Source organism: Talpa occidentalis, unplaced genomic scaffold (assembly GCF_014898055.3).
Source record: "Talpa occidentalis isolate TD23 unplaced genomic scaffold, MPIMG_talOcc4v2.1 talOcc4.8, whole genome shotgun sequence".
NCBI lineage: Eukaryota > Metazoa > Chordata > Mammalia > Eulipotyphla > Talpidae > Talpa > Talpa occidentalis.
In genome coordinates this window covers 73272544-73286860 of record NW_023605194.1, presented here as the reverse complement: position 1 = coordinate 73286860, position 14317 = coordinate 73272544, and the positions used below count along the sequence as shown (strand labels likewise).

Sequence of the window (14317 nt, the reverse complement as noted above, 5' to 3'; positions counted from 1 at the left end):
CCTCCCTTCCCTCTTTCAAGTCTTTCCACCAGACTCACTTCTTTTGGTGGCCTTCCTTCCCAGGCTCTGATGATGCACGCACTCGCCCTGGCTGTTTTGCTTGGCGCCCAGCACGTGGCTGGCACTCCACACCTGTGACATCACCGTCACCCCCGCCGCACGCCAGGAAAAGGGGAGGTGGGGGACCAAGGTAGGAGTCACAGCCGGGATCCAGCCTGCGCATGCTACTCCCCCACCCCCGCCTCCCGGCCCCGGAGGGGCCCCCACAAGCCTCTCTCCCTCCCTAGACCTTGGTTTCCCTGGCAGAAAGGCTCATACCATTCAGCCAGTCAGCTTGGAAGAGACAGAGAAAGCAGTCTGCCCGGAGGCGGGGATGGCGGAGGCGACCTCGGGAGGACCCTTCTTGACCAAGACGCCTTGGACTTCACCAACACGTGTCCCTGGGGGACACTGGTGTGTTTGGGGAAATCGGGGTGGCGGGCCGCGCTGGCTCTCCCACGGCTTCCTGTGCCTAACCTTTCCCCCACCCTTGTGTACGGCTGTTTCTCTCCTCCTCGCCTTTGCGCAATCTTGCTGACGTTCCAGGAGCCGAGCTGGGACGAGCAGAGTGCCAGGGCCCCTGAGGCCTGCAGGAGCTCCCTGAAGGAAACTTTCACCCTCTCTCCCCCAGCCCCAGCCCCCTCCTCCCTCCCATCCCCCAGAGCTGGGAAAGCCCGCCTGGAGGGCCTGGGGACCAGGAAGAAGAGGAAATGATGGGCAGCCTGGGAGGAGGGTGTATGTCTGGGAGGCGCAGAGTGAGGTGGCCCTGGCCAGTTCGGTAAGATTTGAGATGGGGTTGAAAGTGAGAAACCACATGGGGGGCTAGGGATGCCCCCCAGCTTCCAAGGGGAGACCCCAGGGGATGGGACACTGGGGCAGCTGGCTGGCTTGTGGGAGGGACACGTGGAGAGATGGGTGGTGTGTTTGTGAGGGCTCACTGAGACGCAAACGGTGACAGGGACTCTCAGTGTCCTCGCCAGCAAAATGGGGGTGACATGTCCACCTCATAGCTTTGTTGAGGGGATCAAGGGAGTGAATGGACAAGAAAGGGCTGTGCAAAATGCAAAGAGTAATGCAAAGATCCCTTATTGTTGAGACTGTACATGAGTTGATGAAGGTCAGGCTGGTGCATTCCATTCATTTGGTCTTGGGACCCCTGAGGCCCACCAGGACCTACAGAGGCTGGATGCCTGGGCACTCTGGAATACCCCTCACTGGAAGGCAAGTGAGGATGAGCTTGCCAACAGTGCCATGCCCGGCCCCTTGCCTGGTGCTGAGGAGGGACTCAACAAATGCTTGTTGAGTGAATCAATAAATGGTGTTTTGGAGAAGACCTGGGCAGAAATGTGTAAGAGCCGTGGCATGCGAGACATCTCTGTGGGAGCAGAGAGAGACGTGTGGCATAAGGAAAACAGCATGAGTTTTAGAGGCGGAATGGTCTGGGTTCAAGACTCAGTTTCTTCATCTGTAAGTGGGGATAATAGCCATTGCAGGCGGCTGCTGCGGGGATTAAATGAGATCATGTGCATGAAGTGGCTGACCTCCCCAGGTGACCTTCCCAGGGCACCCGTAAGTGGTAACGGCGATGATTACTATTATTAACATGGGAGGGTGCATCCTTCCTCTTAGGAGGGACCCCTGCTCCCTCCAGTGAGGCAGGGTCCCCGCCCCATCCTCTCGGGGGTCTGGAAGGGTCTGGCTTCCTGGGTTGCCCGGCAGGTCCTTTGGGAGCAATGAGTGAGGAGCATCACCCTCACTCAAGCCAGAGCTGCAGCCTGGCTTCAGAGAGAGAGCCGTGGTGTGGGGAGCCTACCCGGGCCACCCCCAGACCACTTGCAAAGTGAGGGCCACCATCTTCAAGGATGATTGAACCAGAGGAGGGAAGCCCCTTGCAAGAGGGGGTGATGCGAGATCTTGTCTCGGTGCCAACAGGCCAGAGTCAGCTCTGAGACATCTTCCCAGGCTGCTTCCAGTGGCTCTGAGTTCCCGTGGGGAGTCTTCAGGTAGAAGCTTCTCACATGCTCCTCCTGCGCCTGCGAACCCAGCCCTGCCTGCTGCCCTCGTTCCTCTCTGGGGCCTTCTCCCTGCCCACCAGGCCCACCCTACACCTGCCCTGGCCCTTCTCCCTTCCCAGCCTCCACATTTGGGTTCGTGGAGTCTCATCGCTGTTTCCTCTCAGCCTCTCTCCTGCTCCACCCCCTGAGGCCTTATCTCACACCTGGACTATTGCATTAGGCTTTGAACCCATCCCGATACCCCTCCCGGCCCCAGCCTACACCCCAAGCCCAGGATCTTAGCATCCCATTTCCAGCAGGATCAAGCCCAAACTCCTTGTTTTGGTAGGTTTGTCCTTATCTGGCTTCTCCTCCTTCACCATCTAGCACCCCCCAAACAGCTTGGCTCTGTTTTACCTCTGGGGCTCGTCCATACTTTCCTCCTCAGGGAAACTGAGACTTCCTGGCTCATTCTGTCTCTTCGACATGCCAGTCCTTCAAGCCCACAGAGGCCTTCCTCCCTTCCTCCTCCTCCTCTCTCCCCTCCCTGTCCTCCTCTCCCTGCCGCCTCCTCTTCTGTGAAACCTTCCCGACCGCCTCAGCCCTGGGCCCTCTGTCTGCTTGTTTTCTCTGTTTGCACCTCTCCAGCTGCACAGGATTTGGTTGCTCCTGACTGTCATTTCCAGGGAGGGAAGGAAGGGAAGGAGGTGATGTTGGTAGAAATCCCTCGGGGATGGGGGGGAGTGGGGGGTGGTGGGGGTGGGGGGAGGGTGGCAGGCTTCCCACAGAGGGATCTAGTGCTAGGGGCAGTCCAGCTTTCCCTGACAACAGAGAAGTCACCCCCTTGCATCACTGGATACAAAATCTGCTCCTTCCCCCACACACTCTGCCCATTTCATTCCAGAAATAAGGTTGAAGAGGAAAAGGCTGTGGGGCTCCCCACTCCCGAGGCTGCACACACAGAGAAGGCAGCCACCAGCCAGATTCAGAGACTTTTGTCCAGAAGGGAACTTAGGACTGAGATGCTTCTCCTTTTATTTTGTGGTGCAGAAACTGAGTCTTAGGAAGAGCCGTTGTGGGGGGCCTGGACCAGCTCAGGGGCTCCTACTGGGAAGAGCCCAACATCTTCTAGGGTGTCCCTGCTTGGCCACCCTGGCTGTGAGTGGGGGTCCTGGGTCCAGTTTCCCTCTCCAGGATTCTGCTGTGGCCTCTGCCTCCCCTCCCGCTCTTAGGTTTCCCAGACAGTGATGGGCAGAGAGGAAAACCTGCAGCCCTGATGGTGCCCACCTCCTGGTGAGGAGTGCCCAGGTCTTACTTCCTAATTCCCAGTCCGGGAGTTGAGGTGGGGTGGGGCTTAGGAGGGGAGGTTACTTCATCCTCAGCCAGTCCTTCAGGCCTGGGAGGAGGAGAGGGGGATGGGAGCGCAGAAGAGGGTGAGGCCAGGTGGGGAGGCACCACCTCTAGATGGGCTCCCCAGGTTAAGGGGCTCCCAGGGCCCTTGAGGGGAGGGCAGGTGAAAGAGGGAGCTGGGAAGGGAGAGGGGCGCTGGGAATGTGAGGACTTGATCCTTATTCAAACAAACATGCGGCCCTGGCCCTGCCGAGTGATGTCAGCAGCACTGAGAAAAGTCAGGGCATGTGTGTGGCCGGGCCTCCCATCCCGCAGCGTCAGCCGCTCCCAGCCCCCATGCAGCGGGGACAAATAGCAGGTGCCATGTGACAATACTGAGGAACAAAAGGGTGTCCCCCTCCCCCTCCCCCATGGTGGAGGGAAGGAGGGGTGGGTCCTGAAGAACCAGAGGGGGGGCTGTGGGGCTGAAGGGACATATAGGGTCAGAGAGTGGAACAGAGGGGAGGAAGGGGGGTTGAGGGGCAATTCCTTGGGCTTGATAGGTGAAATGCGAAGCAAATCTGGGGTATCCAGGGTTCATACAGAGCTCAGGAGCTGCAGGCGGGGCCAAAGGGGGAAGAAACTGTGGGGAAGGCACAAGCTAGAACGGTCCCCTTTTGGGCTTCTCTGGGACCCCTCAACAGAAGCCCAACTCCCCTCACAGTGGGGACACCCACTGGGATCTGACTAGGTCTTTCTGGGCATGTTTCCGACCAGGTCTGTCTGCACCATCAGATACCGAGGGCAGAGACGGGTTGGACAGAGTGCCTGGAGAATGCACAGCAAAGCCTGGAATGGTGCCTGGCTGCGGTGAGTGTGCCGCGAATTCGTGTTACTAGTTACTGTGATTACCTTGTCGGGTTCTCTTTCCTGCTCTGCAACCTCAGGCGGTCCTCTGCTTTCTTGGCCTTCTTCTCCCATGGGCCCATTCGGCTGCCCCCTTCCCCATGCCCTGTCCCTCCAAAAGTCCCAGAATGGGTGAGAAGACAATCAGGAAAGTCTTTTCAGAAGGGGGCAGGACATCTGGAGAGCAGGGAGGTGAGAAACCCAGCTGTGGGGTTCGGTTAGGTCTTGAGGTGGTCCTGTTATTGTGGCCAGACTGACTTCCTCCTCGCCCATGTGTGTGCTGGGGTAGGGGGAACTGCACACATGTGCCAGGCACGGGAGCCGCTCCGGCCTGGCCAACCCACCCTGGCATTCTTATCACTAGACCCAGCAGGCCATGGCTGAGTTCTGGGGAGAGGAGAGGTCACTTGGAGGTGTCCCCTTTGCTCTAAGTGCTGGTTCCTCCTGCTTCATGGGTGTGGTGCTGGGGGAGCCACAGTGGCTTCTTAGTGTCTGGCATGGGTGCTGGTGAAGCAGGGGGTAGGATAGGAGAGTGGGGTCTCAGCTGGGGACTGTGTCCCTGGCAGGAAGAATGAGGTGCAAGTCTCTAGGACTTTTTATCAATACTCTTAAATTTCTATTGTCCTCATGTTTCTTAGACCAATTTCCTACCCTCTCTTCACCACAGCTGAATTTCTAATGTGGGGGGTGGGGGAGCATAAGATGCCCCTAATTGCCTTCCTATTCTCTAGCTGTCTAGGGATTGGTACCCCTGTGGGCAGAGTCTGCTACCCCGCCCCCCCTCTTATCTCCAGGCCCACTCTCCTCTCCTGCTCGCTTTCCTTGCTGGGGACAGGGGACATGTGGGCCTCAGGAAATAAGCTCCAACAGAAGGGACTGAGGTGAGACTTTGACAAGAAAGTGCTTTCCAGGAGCGAGACCTGACCAAGGTCATGGATCACTGAAATGGGCGGGTAAGGTCAGACTCCAGGAAGCGTGCGGGAGACAAGGGCTGTCCACTGGGAAGCAGCCGGGTGGACAAGGAGACCAGTGAAGGGCCTGGCTGCTCTGGTCCAAGGAACCAGATTTGGTCTGGCCCTGACCTGGTCACTGCTTCCTCAGGATGGCCCCTGTAGGCAGACTCCAGCCGTTTGGTTCAGTTTGACACACTTCACTAATTTGTGCCAACCCCTGGGAATTCTCTGGACAAACAGATAAAAGAGTCCATGCCTGCCATGAGGATTTGATACAAATGGGCATTCAGAACATCTGACTGGGCTCTGGGAGGCACCTGGGAGGCCTTCCTGGTGGAGGATGAGGCAGGAATGCTGGTCTCCAAGCTGGCCAAGGAAGGTTGCCAGGTTCTGAATGCCAGGGCTGAGATGAGGGTGTGGGGCGAGGTGGGGCTCTGAAAGAGGGTGTCTGTGTGAATGAGGTCATCCGGGGGGAGCCCTCTCTTGGTCTTTGCTACTTGGGGGGCTATGCCCATCTGAGGGGCACTCCCTTAAAGCTGACTTTCCTCCTGATATTCAAACTCAGGGAGACCAAGTGGAGGTGGGAGTTTACGCTAGAATAAAGAAAGGTTTGCTTGTCCTTGGCTGGGGACCCTGATTTCGAGGAGTGAAGGCACTGAGGGTGCCTTGAGATCCCTCAGAGTCTCAGGACAGGGCCTCAGAGGCCAGAAATCAGTGGTGCTGGCCTGATCCTCCTGAGCTGGAGTGTTCACCTGAGCGCTGAAGCCTTGGCTCCTGCCTGCCTGACGGGAGCTGTTCCCCATGCCCTCCCCTCTCCTTGGTCCCCTCCTTCCAGCCCTTTCATCTTCTCAGGATTCCTGGAGACAGACACATCCCCTGATGGCATGTGGGTCCCTGAGTTGGAGGAGAAGTGGAAGAGCACCTCTGGGGGTCAGCAGGGGGCCAGCCCACAGAGCAGGGCGGAGAGATATGCACGGAGAGATATGCACGCAGAGCTTTTGCTTCCAAAGACTTGAAAAGAAAGGGGCGAGGCACAGCCAGCGGCTTCAGAGGTTGCATGGTGAGGAGGGCACAGCTGGTCGCTCTTCCCTTTGGAAAGGAAGGAGCTGGGCGGGTGCCCCTCACTCTGTTTTGGGGTCTGACAGACCCTCTGCCAAAGCTTCCATCTGACAAGCTCCCTTCACCTTCCAGCCAATGTTCTTATAGGGCAGGGTAGACCCAGTGGGCCCCTCTGAGGGGCAACACTGGGGGGCTGCTCCCAGACCAGGGGCCACAGCGTCATGCCCACTGAGCTCAGGTTGGCACACGGCCCATCCCCTGCTTAGTGGCTCCTGCCATCCCTCCTCTCAGCGCCCCTGGTGGGGACCCTTTCTGAGGGGTGACTCCGCCCAGGGTGGGCTGGGTGGGGCTTACCGGTGGGTGAGGGGAGCCGCTGCGCAGGCTGCAGGTGTGTCTGAGGAGCGGGCAGCCGAAAGGTGTTCCAGAGGTGTGCGAAAGGGCTCTGCTCAAATAATCCAGGGAGGCGTTTATAAATAACTTTACCTCAGGGCCACGGGTGAGCCCCGGCTTCTGATTGGCTCAGAGGGGAAGTGGTTTTGAACACTACACCGTAGCTAAGCCTGAGGAGATAGGAAAAGGAGATAAGGGGAAAAAGGTCCCAAATGAACAGCCCTTTTTTTGTTTTACCTGAGGAGCAGGGCTGTTTGATGGGAGCTTGGCACTTCCTAAATCCACCCTGAAGACAATAGGTCACATTCAGCGCTCCCCTGCCCCACAGGCTCCCCCAAGGCGGCCAGCCGAGCTTGAGGAGGGGGACTCGGCAGACCCCTCTCCAAGCTTGTTGTCCTGCTGCTTTGGGACTGGGGTCAGGCCAAATAGCCTCTTGGACAATGGGACCCATTGAGACCACCACGGGGTGGGGTCCTGGGGCTGCTAGCTTTGAAGGTTGGAGAGCTGGGGGTGGGGTGGAGGCAGGAGACCTCTGAACACCCTTGAGGAGGGGATGAGCCAAGTCTGGGAGGCCATGAGAGCACCTGGGAGGTTTGGGGCTGCAGTGGAGACAAGGGTCCCAATTCTGTCGCTGACCTGAAGCCACCTGGAAGTGCTGGACTTTGGTCTGTCACCAGTACAGTGGGCGAAGTAGCCCTAGCTCTCTCAATGTCCCAGGTAGGTATGGGAGGGATGGTGGCTTGGGCTTGGGGTCTGGCAAATATATATATACACACGACAATATGAGGGGTCACTTGAAGCCTCATAACTCTGCTTCAATAGGCCTCTGTCACTTCAGGAATTGGTATCCCCCGGGGTCATGGCTCAGGCTGCAGCCTGCCCCCTGAGTTAGGGCTGCCTCCAAGCCATGCGCTGGAGTGCTGTGGGAGAGCCGCAGGAAGGGTAGGTGGATGAGTTGGGGGAGTTTCTCCACACGTCCCCTGGGAGGCTTCCTGGCCCAGGTGTCCCTGCCTTGGTGCCCCTTGGCAGCCCTGTCCTTATCCTGAAGCATCCTCCCATCTCTCCAGAAGAAAATACGCTCTGAGTGAGCTTGGAGCCAGCACAGGGGGCTTCAGCAAGGTACCCCCGGAAGTGAGGGTACAAATCCCCGGGGGCAGGCGAAGTGAGCTAGCTTCAGCACATAATAGGGACTCAATAAATATTTGTCAAATGAAAGAATGAATTGTCCACAAGCCCAGCCCGAGGGAGAGTTTGTCGATGCATTGCTGTGGGGACTGGGGCAACACCCGAGGTCACTCAGAGTTGTCAGGGTGTAGCCAGGGGCCTGAATGCAACCAAGAAAGATCTGCTGAAGCCACCCAGGCTTGCCCTGCCTCCTACGGAGGAGGGATGTGTGCGCAGATGCCTCCTCCAGGAGACCCTCCCTTGCGCCTCTGCCCAGGCTTAGCTGCCGGTTCACATAGCTGGGCCCTGCCTGTTTCTTTCGCTTTTGTATTGTGACCTCCTAGCCCAGTGCCTGGCACATCATAGGAGCTCGACAGAGATTTGTGGATGGGTGAATCTGTAAACAAAGCAGAGCCTGAGGGCGGGAGTGAGCCTGAGGGCGGGAGTTTGTCCATCGTCTCCAGTGTTGTCTTGTCCATTGGTGTGGGGAGCCTGACCTGTTCTAAGCTCTGGACAGGGAATTCCTAGAAAGCAGATGAATCACCAGGCTCTTCCCATAGCCAGGTGGCACCGACCATCAAGAGCAAACCACTGAGTCCCTTGCTGGGGTGGCAGCTGCCAGGGGGCTTCTGGGGGTAATTGGGTTTCTTTAGAGCACAGAATGCATAGTCCAACTGACTAGGTGTCCCATACTGCCTGTTGGTACATTCTTTTCTTTTAAATGACCCACAGACATTCTGATCTGTCAGTTGCTCTAGCTGAGCTTTGTTAACGTGAGTTGGTCAACCCTGAGTCTGACCAGCTTTCAGACACACTTGGTTTTTCAACAGGTTATCCGATTTGTTTCTCCTAGCAACCGTGTGACACGGGCGTGCGGCTCTTACTTTTCAGATAAGGAGACTGAGGTTGACTGAAGTAAAACAACGTGTCCAAGGTCACAGAGACCTGGATAGAAGAGGCAGGAATCTAACATGGAATATTATGGCTTCAAATGCTATCTCTGGGGCCTCCCCGGTGGCGCAGCGGTTGAGCGCTGGGTTGCGAAGCTGCCCGCGGCCTCTGTGGCGCCAGTTCGATCCCCGGCTGCTCCCCGGCCACCAGAGGAGGGTCCCACATGGCGCGCAGACCTGTCCTGTTGCCCGCTGCTCCCCTCAGCAGTGTACTTCGGTCCTTCTGCCTGCTCTGCTCCCCGCTCTGGCTCTGGTGAATTCTCTCACCCTCCCGCGCTTCTGACTGTACCCAGTGCTTGTATAAACAAAACAAACAAACAAACAAACAAAGAAATAAAACATGCCTCTACATAAAAAAAAAAAAAATGCTATCTCTGAACCCACGAAGCTAAGACTGAGACCCTATATGAGATCCCACCTTTTAAATACATCCAGACTCCCTTTCGGGTGTGTCTCTCAAGGTATTGTGGATGACAACGGCCAGGGCCTTCAGAACACAGCCTGGGCCTGGGAGCTCACTGACTCTCCCAGGCTCTTTCCCCCCTCTCGGCAGCACTGGCAGGCCCATCGTGTATAACAAGGACAGAAAGGCTAGAGGAGCCCTGAGCGCCTCTGCAGTCACCAAGGGAGACGGACAGGGGTCTCAGAACCAGGGGATGTGTGTGGGATGCCTGGAAAGACCCCGGGTTGCAGAAGCTGGGGAGAGGGATAGAGAGGCCCCAATAACCAGAAGCTCATCTTATGGCATCTTGGACAGACCACACTGTGGGGCAGAGTTAGGACAGGTGGAGGGAAAAACAAAGATATGGAGAGACAGGCAGATGAAGAACTGGAACACAGAGAAAAAGAGACTCAAGCAGAGGAGCGAAGACCACGCTAACCTCCAGCAGTCCCCAGTCTTGTGGAAGCGGGAAGCTTCACCCCCTCTCTCTGGAGCAGTGTGTGTTCTCCTTCGGTCGGGGCATGCTCCTCCTCCCCACTCCTAGTGCTGTAATTATTCGCTCATTGCTCATTCATTTGTTCATTCACTTGTTTATTTAAAAACTCTATTGGAGTGCAAGGATGCCATCCTGGGGACACAGACAGGACACAGTCTCTGCCTGCAGTAAGACTGTGAGAGTTGAGGAGACCCTTGTCCTGCAGAAGCACAGGTGCTGTGGGAGGGCAGTGGGGGAGGTGCTCAGCCCTTGATGGGGGAGCTCAGTCAGGGAAGATTCCCCCAGGAGGGGGCAGGCGCTGGCCAGGGTGGAATCTGGAGGCCTGAGCTCTAAGCCCCAGGGTGGCCACTTCCAGGAGGAGTAGAGTGGGGGCCGCCCCTGGAAGTGCTCCTTAGAAGGGGCTTCCTGCTTGTCCCTAAGCCCCGTGACTTCCAAATCCATCCAAGGGCCTCTGCTTTAAAACCCCAAACCACCCCAGTGTCCCCACTGACCCAGACCTTGGTCCTCCAACTCTACAGCTTTAGCTTCAACACCTCACCTCTCTCTCTCTCTCTCTCTCTCTCTCTCTTTCTCTTCCACTCTCTCTTTCCCTCTCATCCTCTCCCCCTACTTCTTTCCCTCCCTCTCTCACACCAACTAGATTTTGGGGACTTACTGAGTTATGCACATAAAGTCAAACTATTTGCAAGTACCCTCCTAACATACCTCGCCATTGAGCTGATCCAGCTTTTTTCCAGATGAGAAACTTACACTAGACACTTAAGAAGAAGATGAATTCTGGGCCTCCCTGGTGGCGCAAAAGGTTAAGTCTCTGCACTATGAAGCTGTCCACAGCCACTGCAGCATGAGTTCAATCCCCGGCCAGGGAGCTACCCACATGGCACAGCAGACCTCTCCTGTCTCCCCACTGCTCCCCTCAGCAGTGTATTTCAGTCAGTCTGCCTGTTCTGCTCCCCACTCTGTTTCTGGTGAATCCTCTCACCACCCACAACTCTGGCCTACACTCCAGCTCTTGTATGCATAAATAAATCTTAAAAAAAAAGAAGATGAATTCCGCCCCTCTGTCCATCCTGGGGTTTCTGGCCTTACCTGCACCTGCTTGTGCCATGCACGTATGCCCTGTGCAGGGCCAGCACCCAGGGTGTGGGCAGGACCGTGTTTTGGGCAGAACAGCCCAGTGACTTGAGCAAAGACCTCAAGACTGAAGACTCAGCAGGCTTCTCGTCTCTGCCTGGCAGCAGTGGGGCAGGGAGGACTTGCCCACCCACGACAGTCGGTTTCATGGGCTCTGGGACTGAGAGACCCTGGAGACACTGGTCCCCCCTTCTCTGTGCAGGGAAGCCAGTGAAAGCACTGTGGCTGTGAGCATCATGTCAGTCGGGAGATGGGTGGGCAGGGTGAGCAGGGTGATGCCAAATCAGGGAGCCTGGTCTTACCATGTGCCCGACATGTGGACGCAGACCTGTGAGAGCCAGTCCAGGGAGGTCAAGGCAGGAAGAACAGAGGGGGCTCCCCAGAATACATAACAGCAGAAACGGGGACAGTATATTGGGAAGAACCTTGGGATGGACGATAAAGAGTACCAGGACCTGTCTGAGGGGGTCTGATGGGAGTGGGGCAAGACCCCCAAGCCTCTGGGGCCAGAGGAAAGAGAGCAGCACAGGACCCCTGGGCGGGAGGAGTGGGGGTGCTCAGGGCTCCTTGTGACCCCTCCCTCATTTTACAGATGAGAGACCTGTGGCTGGGGACCTGCCAAGGTCATCCAGAGAGGCACTGGCAGTTCAGTTTGGTGGTCACCCTGGGGCCCCAACCCCTCTCTCCAGTTTGGTCTAAAGCATAGACCAAGCTCCCTCCATAAAGGGGGTAGGTTACTTGAGGTCCCGCTTACCCCCCATTCTCAGTATGGCTCAGTTGCTCAGAGGCATGGGGCATTCTCCAATGCAGAGGGGCTGCTGGGTGCCAGCTGCTTTGTTAAGGGAGGCCTGGGGGTAGCAGTCTGCAGTGTGGGGCCTGGTGCCCAGGGGTGCGGCCCTGCAGCTTCTAGGCAGAAAAGATGGTTCTGCTCAGGAGCAGAAACCAGGATGGGTGAGAGTGTCCCGGCAGCTCGCTCTGCCTGGGATGCCGGGCAGGGGACTGGGGTGAGAGGGGCTGAGTTTCAGGCTGTTAGTGGGGACTGATGGGCCTCCTCACTGTAACTCTGGCTTTGGGGCCTTAAGTCAAGCATGTATTTACCTGGGCGTAGGGGCTGTTTATAAGAGTGGGGTGCAGAGGGCCTAGACCCCCAATTCAGGGAAGACTGAGATAGCAGAGAGACAATAATATTGGTCCTCTCGTGTTCAGTGGCCTGGCCCTATCCTCCAGGTCTAGCATGGATGATGAGAGAATTAGGTCTTAGGGTATTGTTTCCTGGGGAAATTCATAGGACATTGACCCTGTTCCCCTATATTCCACATTCTTCAGGAAGAGTTTCAAGCTGAAAGGAGCCTACCCCTCACAACCGGGTCCAGTCCACCCATCTTCCTGGTCACCCCCAGTCACACAGGCCCCCTTCCTGGGGCTGTCGGGGGTATCCTCTGGACTCCACTACTCTGTCTCCCTGACAGCTCTTTGTATTCAGGGACCATGTCACATATACTTGAAAAGCATCAGAATAAAATGGGAAAAACAAAGATTTTGGCTCAAAGCTTGAGCCTTGAGATTGGCTCAAACTCTGGGTTTGCTGGTCGTGTGATCTTAGACAAAGTATCAGCCTCTTGGAGCTTGGGTTTGCTGGTCTGCAGAAAGGGACACATGGCAAAAAGGAGGTGCATTCTTCAGGCAAGTTGCTTTCCTCCAGGTACACACACCAGCCCCACAGGTGCCTGCGTGCCTCGGGCCATTCACTCTCTTCTTGCTGATGCCCCACTGCCCTCAGCCACCTGCCACACCCCAGCCAGGTGACAGCCTTTCTCACCCTGCATAGGGAGTGACCTCTGTCCTCCTGTCCCCCTGTTCCGGGGATGCAGAGTGCTGTGCTCACCCTTCAGGGCTGCCCCAGCAGAGCAAAGCCCCCATGGCATTACTGGGGTCTTAGGCTCTCAGCCCTGACTCCAGGAGGTGCCAAGTGGAGAGGGTGTGAGTGTGTGTGTGTCTGAGTAGTGGGTGTTGAACAAGAGGGATGCTCAGGGCATGTACAGACCCTTCTTCCTGCTCTTTCCCACCCCCGTGCTCCCTGGGCAACCTCTGCCTCTGGGTCTGCAGCTCACTCTGATGGTGCTGGCCATCAGCAGAGTTGGGGTCCTTGCCTTTTAGATGCTGGAGCCTCCCTCCCTCTCCCTGAAGAATAAACCCAACCCTTTATGACCTGATCTGCACTGGGTACAGGCAGCCTTTGCAGGATGAGCTTGCAGCTGGGGCTGCCCTCAGCTCCTGTGGGTGGAGGGAAAAGTTTTTTCCCAGGGGCTGCATTTGGGGGAAAAGTTCACAAATTTATCAGTGCCCCTGCCCAAAGTAAGTCTGCTATTGATGATTTTTATTTCACTTTCCAAGGTCAGGGTATTTAGCAGCTGATTTCCCCTCCTACACCTCATGGCCAACTCCCCCAGGACCTCTTGCAAAGGACTAAGCCTGAGTGGGGACCATGGTCAGGAGCTGGTTTTCTGCACTAGAGAAGGGCCTTGTCCACTTTGCATGGGGCACTGGGACTGAGCTGGGACCTTAGCCTGGGACATGTTCAGGGTTCTCAGCCTGCTTGGCCCTGACCCCCACCCACCCTCTGGGTTTGCGTGGGGTCCCCTGAGAATGCGGGCCCCATGCCAGGGTGCAGGAGGCAATCAGGGACGGGCCTGCCAGGAAGTTTAGCTGGGCCCATTTCCCCGGGTCCTTGCATAGCAGGCGGAAAAGGGTCGAAGAGCCTGGCTGAGTGGCTTGGAGTCAGGCTCAAGAAGCCCATGTCTTGGCTCCAGAGGGCAGGGGACAGGTCGCAGCAGGAGCAGGTTCTGAGGAGTCCTGGGAACGCCCGGGTCGGCTGGGGCTAGTTCCTGTCAGCTCTCCAGGGCCGCTCCAGCCGTGGCAGCTCACAGAGCCGCATTGTTCCTGGAGCCTCTTGAGCTTTTAGCTTGTCTCGTCCTGCTGGTACATTCGTTGGCTGTGATTCCTGCTGAAGACGTCTTCAGGGGGCAGGCTGGGCGCCAGGATTGCGGGCAGGACCCAACTGCTCTGCTGGGCAGGGAGCTCAGAAGCAGCAGGGGCTTGGCAGCCTGTGATGTAACCGCTGGGACTGTTTGCCAAGGGCAGCAAGTTTGCTGGAGAAGTTCTGATGCCACTGCAGTCCCTGGCAAGGGGGCTGAGAGCAGGCTGTGAACCCAGAGCATCCTGGGGTTGGTTCTGGCTGCCAGGGAAGAATCTGTGTGATTCTGGACAAGTTGCTGAATTTGTCTGAGCTCCGGGTGTCCAAGTCCACACGAGGTGGGTAATAACAACATCTACTCAGAGTGATGCTGGGAAGAATAAACAAGGTAAAAACACTTAGTACAGGGTCTGGTAACTTCCAGGGACACCTTCCCATCAACACTGTCCTTTCCCTAATGCCTTCTCCTCATCCAACTTGAAACCGT

The 14317-nt window shown here is 56.8% G+C and overlaps 1 long non-coding RNA gene across 1 annotated transcript; it reads left to right on the top strand.

Moving 5' to 3' along the window:
- Positions 1-334: 334 nt before the first annotated feature.
- LOC129145016 (uncharacterized) lies at positions 335-8839 on the top strand. Its single transcript, XR_008549988.1, has 3 exons — positions 335-453; positions 4140-4232; positions 8726-8839. It is a non-coding gene; the product is annotated as an uncharacterized LOC129145016 (long non-coding RNA).
- The last annotated feature ends 5478 nt before the right edge of the window (positions 8840-14317 follow it).